Raw genomic sequence first — 13,239 nt, forward strand, 5'->3', positions numbered from 1 at the left:
CCAAGAAGCTATCTTCAGTCACTCAACTAAATGTTAGAAATGACAGTCAAAATAGTTTTTGTAATGCGGCCCACTCCGAATCGGAAGGTGGTGAGATTCTTACGGAAAGAAATGATAATATTCATGGTAGAGAATGTTATATATTATCGGTTGAACTCGGTCTTCCAAAATTACTTCATTTAATTTTGGAAATGTGAATAAAAATAAAAACAATGAAGTGTTTTTCATTACAAAGTATAAATACAGATTTATTATCAAAATTTTCAAATAAAACTAATAGTATAAAAAAAAATGAATTGATTATAATTTTTTATATTTAATTAAATATGGGTAATATTTACATGGTATAGATTTTCCTCAACATTAATCTCATGTTTTAATAATATTTTTGTCATAAAATTCATATTATATATCTGTAATTAATTATTAGTGATTCTTAATTTCATTGAGTTAAGAGGCTTATTCTACAACCCAGTATGAGTCTCGACCTACAGCGAAATATGAGGAGATGTGTAATTCTATTGGTTATGTTTCCTTAAAATAAAAATAAATTATGTTCCAAATAGAAAAAGAGATGTGTAATTCTATTGGTCTGTGTGTCCATTTAAAATAAAAATAAATTATGTTGCCAAATATGAGGAGATGTGTAATTCTATTAGTTGTGTGTCCATTTAAAATAAAAATAAATTATGTTCTAAATAGAAAAATAATGTCCACTATAATAAAAAAAATGAATTTATTCTAAAGTAATTAGAAGTAAAAAATTGTGTGAGTATAAAAATAAATTATATTCTAAATAGAAAAATAATGTCCCTGTAATAAAAAAATGAATTTATTTTAAAGTAATTAGAAGTAAAAAATTGTGTGAGTAAAATGTTTAAACCTTATACTTTCCAAAAATATTTCAATTATCTTGATGTCAACTTCATATATATCTAGAAAAAAAAAAAAATTATTAAAATAAAATGTTTTAATGTTGTATATAATAAAATATTCAATATGGGTTATCAATTAAATATTTTTTTACTCATTAATATTGACATACATTTTAAAATATATTAATAATAGAAAAACCATTTTAACTTTCTCTTCCATGTATATGTTATGTAAAATATTTATTTGGAGTTGTCTTCACTACGACTTTTTGGAGTTTCTGGTGCGAGGATCCGTAGAAAATTTTGAGATGAAACCTTGATTTGTGCTATTTAAAGTAGTTTTTTGACTGTGTATATGGATTTAGCACCTTGAAAAACTCTTATTTTAGAGAAATTATACCAGAAAAATCCACTGGAAAAACTTCCAAAAATCGCAGTAAAGACAACTCGATTTTATTTTAGTTCTATATATATTCTATATAGCATTCAAAAATACAATTTAAACAACAAGAAATTACACATTGTATTTTGCACTCTAAAAAAACTTGCACGTAAAGAAATTTGACCACTCACTACTCATATTAAATGCATAATTAAAATAAATATATGCTAATAATTCTCAGATATAAATATTTCAATCATCATTTTCTTTTAAACTTATTTTCAAAAAAATTTCACATTAAAAAAATTTAATATTTTTATCATATTAAATAGTAACAACTCTAGAATTTTATTTTTCCAAAAACAATTATCAATATATTCAAGAGATATGAATATATATCGTGGGAGTGTCTTAGGCGGGATAGCCTTTTGAAACTTGACCATGCAGACATATGCTATTTAGATTGAAACAAACTAAACACAAAATAGCATTACAGTCATAAAAATCTGCAAACATGTCATTACATATAAATTGTAAACCAACCAATAAATTTTTGGATGAATGTTTTAGCCAAGTGAACACATTATTCAATAAGACCTAACGCTTGTAAAGTATAAGCTTAAATATTTACCTATACGCACATAAACCACCTTTATTACCAATAAAGTCCAATTTCACATAGTTTGGCCAAAATATTTTGTGAAAATTTTCAATAAGCGCATTTCATTACATATCTATACATATTATATTCACATGATTTTCTTGAATTCACGAACTTAATTTATTTATTTTAGTTAGAATATAGGTTAGAGAATGAATTCAAATTGGATTTGAAATAAAGTTACCAATTTATTTGACAATTTTTTATATATATTTTGTTTGAATATTTTTCTAATTAAAAATATATATTGGTGGATAAATTTAACAATATATTAAATATTAAAAGAAGATTTCAATTAATTATCAATTTAAATCTATTTTAATTTGGGAATCTATCAAGTGTCGAGAGGGATCAAATATCTTGAGGGGTAAACTATTTTCAGAATGAAAATAGATCTCTCTGAACTTGGTAGATTTGGAGTTAAATGAATATAAAGTGATATTAAATAAATTTCACATCTCTATAGAATTTTTCTAATGTTTAATTTTATTAAAACCTTGATTTAATCTCTATGGAATATTCATGAAATATTTTGTGTAGTGATGAAAGTAGAGGGTTTAGATATATATCAAAAGTATAACTTTTTTTCTTTTAGATTTAATTTAAAAAATGATATAAAATTAAGTTAAAATAAAATATTTTGATTTTGAAATGAGTTAAGGTTTTTTAGCATATGGTATTGATAATTCATGGTATTGAGCATGATATTGTAACAAAACCTATTTACAGGTTAATATTATCCATAGTAAGAGTGGATATCCATGATTAAAATCTTGTTATATTATAAGTTTATTGTCAGTATTAATTTTTAATATATTTATTAATTAAATTTAAATATGGTTATAAAATCATTATTAGTCTATAATTTTTTTTTTATAACATCTCCTAAACCTAATTTTTTTATATTAATCTTTTCTTTAAATGCTTCGTGGACTTTACACAACTTCGATTAAGCATGTAATAATATGTTACATCAACTCTGGTTATGTCCCCCTTTGTTTTCTTCTGACACTAAGTCTATGAGTTTATTAAGCTACATGGTTTGATGTAGAAAATTTACCCTTGAATTTTACGTGTTTGTTTTATGTTAATGTCTCAACAGTCCAAATTAGAAACTCTAAATGAAACTTGATTTTTCCACCCAAACTTGGTAATCTAAAACATATGTTTTACAAGAATTTTTGTGAGTTTTTTTTACGTTTAGTTATCTGATACATAATCTAACTGTAAATTTTAACAACTAGCTGCTAAAGCAATCATTGACTAGTGACTCGCTATAGTCATATATACATTGATTTTTCTTCCACTCACTCCATAGATGACTATCATATTTTCCAGGAAGCAGCCTTTGCCTTTGATGGATGTGACATAAAGGAGGGTTGGGACAGTTTGACAATGAAATTGCAAGTAGTCTTAATAAGTGCCATTAAAGTTTGCCGTTTTTGTTTGCCCGCTGAGAGGGTGTCAAAAACAAGAACTCCATTATGGACAATTTTTTACAATTTTCAACCCAACTTCGTTATATTAAACAAAATATAATACAACAGTGTAGGGCTCCCGTACTAGGGATAATGACCCTCATACATCCACTAGTACAAGAATACAAATTGGGGCTTGGTGTTAGTACATAGACAACCAATCTTCCCTCAACAAGGTACTCTGACCATCTGGTTGTTGCATGATCTCTCATCCTCTCTCGGTCATACTTTGTACCTGCCCAGTCCTTTAGCTACCGATCTATTGCTTCTGCCTCTATCAATGCTCCAATTCCATCTAGCCATTTATCCTCGACTATCAATCTGCTCATTAGTTGTGCCTTAGTCCATCAAGGGAAAAACACATCAAGACTCTTGTCGCGTTGTTCACAGCTCCACTTGTGAACAACTCTCGATCTGATCCCTATTACTCCTCAGCTACTCAAGTACTTCAACTCACTATGGTCTTCTTGTGCTGCACCGATGAAGACCAACATAGGGCACAGAGGGCTACCACCTATCACTGCAAGATGTCCATCTCCCACAATGAACATGGGCTAGGAGGACTTCCCGTCATCTACTGTAGAAGTCCTTCTCCACACACAAGTCTCGGGCTCCACAAACTGCTCCTAGTTGATCAGACCCTTGATCTCATCAACTGCCTCTCTCACAACTACCATTTTCCATCAAGGTGTTCCTCATCGGGCTCCAAATTCGACACTATCAAGTTGTCCTCCAGTAGATAATAAGTGCCCAATTCACGTTCACACTTGGTCCACTCTCACGCTGCCCTATAACAGTCCATGAGTGGCCAATCCATGATGTAGCATCTGCACCTAGCTAGGTAATCCTCACACCTAAGAGACCTTTCTATTGGCTTCCAGTAGAATTCTCCACATTTGCCCTTTGCTCTACAATAGAGGAGTTATTGCACAAATATAGGCTTCATATGTAATTCTCTTCACAGTTTTTTGTGGACTAAGTTTTGATTACTGGTTAGGGCTTCCACTAAAACCTACAACAACCCACTAACCCAACCAAAACTCACCTAATTTGTTGCGGCTTCTTCCCTTTACCAAGTCTGGAAACTTGCTCTCCTAGATGACTACTCCTGCACCCCTTTTAAGTTTGTTTAGCCCTCTAAACATTTCATTAAGGACTGCGGCTAGTTCACCATAGGTCTGTCACTTTCTTGGACTAATTCCCATGCCACATCTAGCCCAGAACAACTCTTCTTCCAATGCGGCCTCTTAGCAGATTACACCTTCAAACTGATCCCTCACTATAGAATCTGTCACCTGATTAGGGCATCTAACCATCAAGTCTTCCCCTCCTCTTTGACTTCCATAGGCTACCCAAACTATCCACACTTGGACAACACCCACTCAACAACAATTCAACATAGAAAAATACCAACTTACCTGTACATATGGGTTGGTGCACTATTGTAGGGTAACATTCTGGTTAGGGAAACATAGCAGACCCAACAACCTTCACAAAACCCTGCAACAATGCCCTCATTCACTGTAGTTTCCCCTCCTTAAGCCCTCTACCCACGCTGCATGTTCCTCTACTCCAGCACTATGGAATAGGCCTTACAACCCTCCTAACAATCCAGAATAGGCCTGTGGTTCCTCCAATGTGACCACGGGGCTTGCGGCTCAAAAAAAGGGATAAACCACCCTTGAATCAACACCAAAATGACCCAGAACTTCTCGGATTCCTCTGCTACTCGGCCTCCATAAAAGGTCTCACATCTGCCCAATATGCTCCTCGACCTTCTCTCCTTGAGTTGTGGCTTCCACAGGTATTATTTTCGCTATGAATGTTGCTCCAATGGATGACTAAATGAATGCTCCCTCACCTTGTATTTATACCAAATCCAAGGGCTCCACGAATTTTTTGAAGAGACATGTCTCTTCGACCAAGCCTACATGACTTGACTCCCCATAATTAATTGTCAACTTTAAAAATTCATATCTCAAATTCTAGAGCTCTGATTTAGGTGATTTTCGAAGAGTTGGAATCACCACGCTAAGCTGTATCACCTAAAATTTTCTTATGCTCAAATTATTCATGGTTTTGGCCAAAACCCCAATGGGTGAAAAACCCCATGCTTGGGTTCCAATCCCACAAGCCTACTTGTGGCGCTTTTCCCTCCAAACTCTAAACACTAGGGCTTGGAGTACCTCCCAAGCTACCAAAAATCAATAGGTAAAACACAACACCAATGAAACCTTGGTAAATGGCCTGACACTCTGTCAACCTCATAAGTGAAACCAACTCATCGTTGGCAATTTGTATAATTAAATTAAAACTTAATATATAACTCTTATGCAAGTTTTTGGCCACCTATTGGTCATGAAGTGACCCACAATTATGGGGTTGATTAACTTCGTTATATTTATTAATAAACCAACTTCATTAAACTTACTAATAAATAACAGAAGTGGTATGAGTGAGGCATCCTTAGTGTTTGAGCATGAATAAATACACATTTGAATGTAGGTTTGGAAATAATAGAAAAGACAAAGAAGCTACTTATATGTAATGAGTTGTTAAAATAACAAAATGATTATTCAATGTGACCAAACACTTATAATCTGTTGAATGATACAAATATTAAGTGATCACAATTAATTTGATATTTATGTTACATATTCTTTCTTTTCAAGATCAATGTACTCCTTGTTCTCTTAGGATCACGGGGTAGATGGGTAAATTTAGGGCACTTTCCTGTTCTCCTCTCTTCGTAGCAGCCACACCTTTCTGGCTTTCCTTCACTTTCTAGACATTTCCTTCTTGAAATAACTTATTTGTATGCCTATTTTTATCTCATTTCATTTCATTTTTCATTTCTTCTTACTCTAGGGGTGTTTTTGCTTGTTTTCTGCACCCCTCTTTTACTTTACTCTTTATTGCTGGTAGTAATCACTAGTCACCTTGTCTTATTTTGGTCTTTAGACATTAATACAAATTTCAATTTCATTCCATTTAATGTGTTCGAGTACATTTGTATTTGAAGTATGAGAGTGTAAGAATTTTACTATTCCTACCTCAGCAGGTTGGCTTCTTACTTCATCTGTTATTTTTTAGGAACAATGATGTATGTTAAATCAATATTTATATAGAAATTACATTTGACTATAAACTAATACAAATTCTTAGATGCAACATGTTTGTTATGTTTTATTGTCTTCTTTAATATTTAAAAGTTAAGTTTTTGTGGTTTTCTAAAAAAAACAAAAAAAACAATTATGTTATATTTACATATAACTAAATTGGTGCCTTATCTATACTTGTAGGAGTATTTCTCTATAAAATTCCAACAGTTCTTTCAAAACTTTGGTCAAGTCTACAAAATTTCAGTCTCACGTATATTCTTAGACAATATTTTTTTTTAAATAACTCTCTTGGAAAAAAAATGAAGTATAATTGTTGCTTTTACTGAAATCCAGTTACACCGAAGGTGTCTCTTTTTGAAATTGGTCAGACTAGGCATTGTCTACCTTTTTCATCTCCTTTTGACATTTTTCCCTCTATTGTTTAGCCCACTAAATGAAATATGTTCCATCACTAATTGACATATGTTCCATCACTCTTTGAAAACTAGAGAGCCAGGGAAGGTGGTGCTAACTATTGAGAACAATTCATCAAAGAGAAAGAAGATTATTTACACATCCAAAGTGATAAGCATCTGACTGATATCTCTCTGCATTACTAGCCATAGCAAAGGGCCTAGCTTTGTAAATTGCAGAATTATTTACTATTCCTGGGTGCTGACATTTCTGGCGGTGGGGGGTGGGAATGTAAGTTAAGCATTTATTTGTTTCCTATATTTGGTATTCGTACCTACATAAGAAGTCACAAGAGATGCATTGAGAGTGGTCGTCATCTTGTGGAATGCCATGCTGGCAGGATATTCACAGAACAGGCTTGTTGAGGTTGAGCTTTTCAGGCAAATGTGAGTGGAATGTGTGGAATTGAATCAATTTGCATTCTCCAGTGCTATAAAGGCATGCGCTACTATGGTAGGTTTGGAAGAGGGTAGGCAGGTTCATTTCCATATTGTTAAAACTGAGTTTGATTCTGACGTCTTTGTAGGAAGCTCCCTTGTCGATATGTATGCAAAATGTGCAAAGCTAGAGTATGCACGTCAAGTGTTTGATAGGATACCTGAACCAAATGTGGTGACTTGGACCACCATGATTTCTGGGTATGTGCAGAGTAATGGTTTCAAGGAGGCTCTGAAGCTTTATTTCCAGCTACCCTTTCATGGCATCAAACCTGATGAGTTTGTGTTCTCCAACATTCTCAGTGCATGTGCCAGTATTTCAGCCTTGGAACAGGGAATGTAGATCCATGCCCACATTGTGAAAATTAGATTTGAATCACAGAAATGTGTAGGGAATTCTCTTATCGAAATGTATTCGAAGAGTGGGTGCCTGAAGGATGCCCAACAAATACATGATTTGATGCCAACAAAGGATGTGGTCTCATGGGCTGCCATGGTTGCAGGATATGCACAGTATGGGGATGGAAGTGGAGCCCTTCAAGTTTTTGAACAAATGCAACAGGGGGGAGTAAAGCCAAATAACATTACCTTTGTTTGTGTATTGTCTGCTTGTAGCCATGTTGACTTAGTGGATGAAGGTCGTCATTACTTCGATGCTATGTTTTGTGATCATGGCATAATGCCCACGTCTGAGCACTATGCCTGCATGGTGGACCTTCTTGGTCGTGCTGGGAGAATCAAGGAAGCTGAAGAATTGATTAACAAGATGCCTGTTGAGCCTAGTGCTTCTGTCTGGGGGGCATTTCTTGGTGCCTGTAGAGTCCATGGTGACATGGAACTAGGAAAAAGAGCAGCTAAAAACCTTCTTAAGTTGGAACCACAATGTGTTGGAACTCATGTTCTTCTCTCGAACATTTATGTTGCAGCTGGTAGGTGGGATGATGTGGCAAGGGTGTGGAAATTGATGAAAGACAGGGGAGTGAAAAAGGAGACTGGAGTCAGCTGGATTGAGGTAAGGAACACAGTCCATGCATTTGTTGTTGGTGACTCATTGCACCCAGAGTCAGAAAGGATCTATGCAATGTTGGAAACATTAACTCAACAAATGAAGGATGCAGGATATTCACGTGATACTAACTGTGTGCTACAAGATGTTGAGGAGGAGTAGAAGGAGCGCATCCTCCAACACCACAGTGAAAAGTTGGCCCTTGCTTTTGGGCTTATTACCTCACCTCCTAGAGCAACCATCCGAATAAAAAAGAACCTTCGTGTTTGTGATGACTCCCATAGTAGCATCAAGTTCATTTCCAAGATTGTTGGGAGGGAGCTAATTGTGAGGGATACTCATCGCTTCCATGTTTTCAATGGTGGGCTTTGTTCCTGCAAGAGTCATGGAAGGCGCTGGATGGAGTATGTTCAAGCTGAAATCCATGGACAATATGTACTATGTTTACAGGAAGGTTGATTTCAAGCGTCCGCTTCAGTGGGACAGTTCGAACCCTACACCTACTCCTGTGTTCAGAGCCTAGACGGTTGCCGGAATTGAATCTTACCAGTGCTCCAACTGAGATCTTGGAATATGTTAAGTCTCATGACAGATGATATTTTCTATCTCAACCACAAACTCCCTTGTGCTTCCTCCAAAAGAAGAGGCAACTTTCCTTCATTGATTGGGATGATTTGTCTCTGTACAGGTGTGTTGTATACTTCTCTTCAGTGCATCTAATGAAAAAGAACCAAATTAGGCTTTTTTTTAACGACATTCTTTTGTTCCTCTCTTATTCTGTTATTTTATTATACTTTCTCATGCTAAAGGGTGAATATTCTTGTGAATTTAACAGCATTTCTTGCATGCCATTTGTTTTCTTCCAATTTGTTTATTCATTTTTGGCTTTTTAATCCTTACTATGGATTTGAATTTCACCCTTGAACCCCTGAATGGTGAATGTGCTTATGAATTTAATAGTAGAGAATCTAGATTGCATGGAAGTTGTGTTCCTCCAATATGTTTATTAATTTTGGGATTTTTAATCCTTAATATGGATTTAAATTTCACCCTTCAATCGTTGAAAGGTGAATGTGCTTGCGGATTTAACAACATTTATTTCATTCCATTGGTTTTCTTCCAAAATTTTGGGTTTTTGATTCCTTAAAATAGATTTGAATTCCCTCACATGCCAAGCTTTCAAAATATGGAGCTCGTTTGATCAGAAATTGTGGGCCAATTTTTTAAACAGCTCTTGTGTTCAATTTAAACCCCGGAAAATTGAATTGGAGTTTTAAAGACTGCACCTTTGTTTTTGTTGATCAATTTGAGATCTATACTTTCATGCTTTTTTAAAGATATCTTATTAAAATACATATGTGGACCTCTCAATCTATGGTGAGAATGTGGATGCCTAATAACCATGAGTTGTGTTTGAGCCCTGAGCTGAGTCGGCTCAAAATAAAAAATATAAATAAAAATAAAAACTTTGTGAAGGAGTTACAGTTCCACTTCAGGAATCTGGATTTTGAAGTAGGACAGGGAACTAATCTAGCCTAGTGTAGGTTACATACTCGAGTTACAGTATTTGATATATCAATTATTTGTTTGTATGAGCTCAAGATCCATTGGTTTTTACGAACTCAAGAGATGTAGCATCAAGCTTCACATGGTGCTTATTGAATATGGGTTTAGATGTGTCTAGGTTTGTGTGCATATTCAATAGTGCCCAGTGTACCATCAAAATTAAATGAATTATTCCACAAGTTCAAAGAGTTGATGTATCACCACACTCACTCAGGTTGTAGAATGCACCTTGCTTCTGTCTGTGCAAATAGGCTCCTCTACGATTAGATCTACATTGCATAGCATTTTGTTAATGCTGTCAGTTAGGAGCAATGTCAAGTAAACCAAAGTTGTGCAAATTTCAACACTCTCTTAAAGTTGCTCATGAGTCACTCTAAGAAACTTATTATTCCTTGTTTTATTTAATTTTTTGTAGTGCTCTGACATATCAATCTATCTGAAATTCAGTTGAGACAACCAAGATCTCGTAGCCTACTGTATTGTTCATTCCAAATGTAATGATATCTATTCTAAACTCTAAGGAAAGCTAGTGTTCAGAAGCTCACCTTAAACAATAAGCCTTAGATTTTTTTTCTTCAATGGATTAGGCTTCGATCATCTGCTTGGTGATCATGATACTGACTTCACCCATATGGGGATTTTTTTATGCCATTATTAAAATTCAATTCAATTCCAATAGAAATAGGGAATGCTCCTAGGGCCCATCCAAAAATGTTTGAAATAATGCACCATGCCCTTTGAGAGGTTGATGAGTTGATCATTTGTGCCAAGCAACAACCATGGTGTCTCGACTGTTGTTCCCTCCACAACCCCAAGCTATCCACTTAAATTGGAGATTGGAAGATGAGATTTGATTGATTCTTTGAAGAGCTCGAAAGGGTATTTTCAATATCACCTAATAATCAACAAATTGTGTCCAACTTGTTCTGGAATCCGGCTTCGTAGGGTCAACCATTGAATCCACTTAGATGCACCTGCATTAGTGTTAGTACATCTCTGTTTTTGAGCACTGGTGGGTCTCGATTGAGGTGGAGCGATTATATGTTGGCTTGATTCAAAAGTTATATCACACAATGCATTATTATTTAAGATTTGAGTTTATTTATTTTTAATCTTTGTGCACCATCAACATTGAATTGAACGTTTTCAGACTATATGAGCATATTCTATTGTTAGTTATTACTTTTTAATAATATTATTTTATTTTGTTATTAATGTCAACTCCATATAGAGTTATAATATGGAATGAAAATGGCCTTTGTATCATAAAGTGGATTTAGGTCCATGTTCACGTCATGAGTACTATTTTTTATAGCACACCCATTGAAATATTTGTTTGATATCAATCTCAACTTCTTGCAAAAGCTAATCTTATTCTGAATGCCTTATTTTTTTGTTTTCTGCTCTTTACATTCAAGTCCATGAAATGAGTATTATATATTTTTCATTTAGTTATTAAAATCATTGTAGTACATGGAAATGCTATTAAGAGGCAGGCTTAAAAACATATGGGTCTTGAGACACTGTATGAAGTTTTTTGAGTTCTTTAAGTTTGTTTCTGGGAAATTTTAATTTGATTTATTGACAATATATTATTGATTATGACCATATGGATGACGAGCTTCTTCGGCAAGGTCTTTTATTAAATGATGAATTACAAAGTGTGCTTGCAAAACATGATGCTACAGCCTCAGGGTCTCCTTTACCACAACAACTTGTGATTTCCAGCTCTCAAACACCATCTTCCAGTGCCCCTTATGAGGAAGATGAGGTTGAAGATGATTTTGGACAATTGGCCCACAGGTAATGTGAAGATGTTTTCTATTTTACACTACTAGAGATAGTTGAAATAAATATTTCATTGTTGTCTTCAAATGACATATAGCTGTGGAAAAACAGCTTAAGAACAAGAGTTTTCTTTAGTTACCTAACTAATGTGAAGAAGTGAAATTGCCTGGACATTAAGCCTTTTGAAATGAAGTTTTGATTGTGTAATTTCATTTTCTCTCTAAGCTTTATTTCTCCAATTTTGAAATGCTTATCATGTGAAAATATTTATAGTCAAGCTCCAAAACACTAAAATACACATTATCTTGTACTTTGTGACATTGGAATTATTCTCTAGATCTGCATTTTTGTCACATGATCCCTTTCTATAGTCAGTTTCATCTAGCTTAGAAAGTTTAAAGTTGAGCTAAAGTAAAATTAGCCTCATCCACCTATTGGCAGATGCAACTAAAGTCATTAGAAAAGATGCTAAAGGAGTTGTGGAGTGACTTTATGAAGAGGTGATTTTATTTGCACTTATATTTATTCAGTTTACCGTTTCCTATGATCAAAATAGTAAAATTTTCTCAGCTAGAAGAAAAAGTAAAGAATGTTAATTTAACTGCCTCTAAATTCAGCCCTGAATAAGGAGTTTGTAACTTAGCATCTAGGAGTGCCTCAATAGCTCGCCCAATCACCATCTATCCAAGGCCCTATAGACTAATTAGGTATCTAAAGACTAATATTTCTCCTCATTACCCTGCATGTTATAGCTTGGATATAATATGTATATAATATTTTGACATAGTGATATGATTGGAAAAAAATGATTTAACCGAGAACAGTGGTTCGAGAAATATCTGTCAGACAGGTATTGGCACAAGTGTGAGATTGTTGCAAGCCTGAACACATTTCCTCCCCTCCATCCTCCACCCTTTAGGTTGTTATCTTTCCTTTGCTGCAACATTTTTGTAGTAACATCATAGGCATGTTCTATTCCTTCAGTGTATCTTTGCACCTTTAGGGGCAATTGCTAGTACAATTTGCCAATATTTATCAACAGTTTGATGAAATGGTAGTCTACTGAAAATTTGGATAATCTCTAGAACTATAGCCAGCAATGTTTAAGATTCAGTTTTCTTAAATTCAGGATATTTATTTGAAATCCCACTTTACTGAAATTTAGGACAATGTGCTGAAATTTCAGCACACTAAAATTGAGGACAATTCGCTGAAATTTCAATAGAAAAGACCTTTTTAGTTAAGTGATTAGGCATTATGGAATAAATTAAGGTTCATGATTTGTGGGTCATTAGTGCTCAGTCCAAATCAGTCCCCTCATTACATAATTAACATGTTCTTGATTCTTAATTAGTAAGTCAAGGATCTGTTAAGTACCCGCTTCATTAGTCAAGGAAGGACACTCTTATTTGTCAATCATATATTAGTGTTGCCCAAAGGCATGCACAAAAATATGATTTTAACTTTCATG

General features: G+C 34.2%; 1 pseudogene; it reads left to right on the forward strand.

Annotated features, from left to right (window-relative positions):
- The first annotated feature begins 6,106 nt into the window (after window positions 1–6,106).
- On the forward strand, window positions 6,107–8,873 carry LOC149232996 (putative pentatricopeptide repeat-containing protein At5g52630 pseudogene; annotated as a pseudogene).
- The last annotated feature ends 4,366 nt before the right edge of the window (window positions 8,874–13,239 follow it).

Source organism: Pinus tabuliformis, chromosome J, assembly GCF_031772625.1.
Source record: "Pinus tabuliformis cultivar Carrire ecotype Pingquan chromosome J, CPIR1, whole genome shotgun sequence".
Lineage (NCBI taxonomy): Eukaryota > Viridiplantae > Streptophyta > Pinopsida > Pinales > Pinaceae > Pinus > Pinus tabuliformis.